We start from the raw sequence: 3,058 nt of genomic DNA, 5'->3' as shown, positions 1-3,058 counted from the left end.
GCAATGGTATTAGTAGGTGGGGCCTTCAGATGTAATCAAGATAGATAAGGTCTTGAGAAAAGAACCATCATGAGTGGGATCAGTGCCTTTATAAGAGATCTTGCCTCCATCATGTGATGACACAGCAAGAAGTCTGTAGTCTGTAACTATGAAGAGGGCTCTCCCTGGAACCTGACCATGCTGACACTGTAATTTGGACCTCCAGCCTCTAGAACTGTAAGAAATAGATTTCTGCTGTTTATAAGCCGACTTTTGTACTTTGTTATAACAGCTCATACTGAGATATAATGACAAAAGTTTCAATAATAAAATACTGAATTATATAGGCTTCTGTTATATAATCCTACAAATATTTGAATTCTATTTTTAAAAATTATGTTATTATCAACTTATCTTCCACTTCCTGCATTCAATGAATCACAAAATCTACTAATATTTAACGTATTTTCTCCTTCTATTGCTCACAGCCAATCTCTTGGTCCAGGCCCTTATCATCTGGGTTCATCCAATATGGCCTAACAGAACTTCCCACCTGTGTTGTTTCTACTCCTCTATCTATAGATTTTTGCCACTATAATATTTCTAAAAGTTTACTGTGATTAAGTCATGTTCATACTTGAAAGTCTCCAAAGATTTTAATTTGAACAGTAGCCACTAGCAACAATCAAATTGATTCAAATGATTCACTACCGCTAATGCATATACTCTTCTGGGGAATGTAATGTTAGAAACTACCCTTACATGTTCATTCAAGTGAATGCCACCTGCATTAAAATTGTTTGGGTTATAAACTGGAGACGACAGCCATCGTAATGAAGTCGATATAGGAACTTTAAATTAAGCAAATCCCACTATCTCCTAAAAATGCCAAGATGACAGAAAACACACACACACACACACACACTAAATTAGATCATAAACTAAGATAAGAAAATGAGAGAAAACTTTAGTATCTTTTGTATATATTAAACAGAAATAATAGAGATCAAAGCAATACAAAATAAAGAAAGTAAAATTTATTTGCTCTAATGCTATAATAAAATTACAACTCAAAAAGCACACAGCAGGGTAAACTGAGAAAGACTTGTCATAGCTTCTCTACTCAATCTCTCAGAGACTGAGTCCAAATCAGAAAATTAGACCCCAGTCCCTCCCAAAACATTCCAAGAAAACAGTAAAGGAAATATCAAGCCAGTTATGTTACTTGTGATTTCTACCTTGGAAGATGGAGTCTCCATTAAAAAAAATAGAAGTACTAATGAGGAAAAAAAAAGGCACAAACTTTTCAGCAGAGCATACTATAGACTTTTGTTCATGATCTCCATCAGTTCAAATCGTTTGATAACAATCTAGCGAGAGTCTGAGAAGCCATTATCTTTTTATGTGAGGAAGTACACTGGGTAAATGAGTCTGTAAAGTAAGAGTGTGAATGGAAGTTTTAGACATCAATTTTCTGTCTGGTTCAATAGAGATAGTTAAATACAAAACCATACACAGTGTCAGGGCAGGGCAATCCATTCAGACAAATCATTAGACAACTTTAAAATTGGACTAATATTGAATATTCAAAGATGTTAGTTAAGGAGACAAATCAAACATGAGACATAGGCTTGTTGAATCCAACTCAATTCAAACAAAATAAAGGCAAATAAAGAAAGTCACACGAAGGCAAACAAAAATAACATACATCTAAAAAGATTTATTGACCAGTGTGTAAGAAGATTCCACAGATCTTTAGCTTCAACCATAGAATGAGAGAACAATTGGTCCCCATGAAACAAGAATATATAGCCCTAACAACAATCTTCAGGTAACAAAATCGGATAATAGAAACAGAGAACAAAGGTTAAAATAAAAAATAAAGGAAATGGATAAGCTGTGGCACGTTTGCAAGAGAACTAAATTTATGCTCTGTAACATGGATTTGGCAAAAGAGACAGCAGATTTGATTAATCTTTGGAAAAGGCAAAAGAATAAAAAAATATTAGATGTGAGATATTAATAGAGATGGCAGATAATAAAGAACCAATAAATCCAAAACTAGTTTTCTTGAAAAAGAGTAGAACACGTAGAACAAAAGCAATAATCACATAAGGGAGAAAACTTCTGAGAGGGAGAAAATTTCTGAGAGGAGAGAAGACCAATGTATTCATAGGAGGGAAGCCACTATCATATTCACAGCAAAATATAATTTTTTTCTAAATTGAGCTTGTGGAGTTTCAAGAAAAGGTATTAGGAACTAAGAATACTATATATACTTAGTAATCAAAGTTTTCCTGAGAGATTTACCTGTTTCCTTTATTGGTATCTGCATGCTTTCCACAGCCAAAAACTCCAACAGAGAATGTTCAAAAGTGAATTATACTATGTGTAGGATTCATGGAAGACTTGTAAATTACTGAGGCATACGGCAATAAAAGAAAAAAATTGTTAGTTTCAGACTTGTTCATTATATTGCAATCATTGTATTAGGATATATATATTAAAATCACTCCAATTAAATTAAAATTAGAATATATTTTGTAGTTTAAGTATATATATTATTTTCCTCTCTGATTTTTGGATACATTAAGATAATTTATTTTTTTCTATTATTCCAGGTAAAACTATATGTGACTTACTGAGTCACATAGAATTCAAATCTCTGTTATTGCCATCTTTCAGTTCTTAATTTTGAACAAGGACTTATATATGCATTGTGTGCTGTGCCTTGTAAATTGTGTGGTCAGTGCCGGTGCCATAGTTAGGTCTTATCTAATTATGTTTATTTTACTTCCCTTTCTTCTTCCCTCTCTCTATACTTTCTTCCCTTCCTTTCTTTAATATGATTATCATAGTCACTTGGGGTAGAGAATATTTCAAACTGGAAAACCGTAGCAAAAAATAAAATAAACACCCCTGTAATTCCAACTCTGGAAGTGTTAACTGACCATGTACTCTAATGAAAGGAAGCACACAGAACTTGCCCAAGTAAGTAGAAGGGCATTAAAGTGGATTTAATAAGAGATTCTAGTATAAGCATTTCTCCAAAAACTATTGTCAAAATGTTGGGTAAATC

This window comes from Acinonyx jubatus, chromosome A1, assembly GCF_027475565.1.
Source record: "Acinonyx jubatus isolate Ajub_Pintada_27869175 chromosome A1, VMU_Ajub_asm_v1.0, whole genome shotgun sequence".
NCBI classification, from domain to species: Eukaryota; Metazoa; Chordata; class Mammalia; order Carnivora; family Felidae; genus Acinonyx; species Acinonyx jubatus.
Note: the sequence above shows the minus strand (reverse complement) of the source record.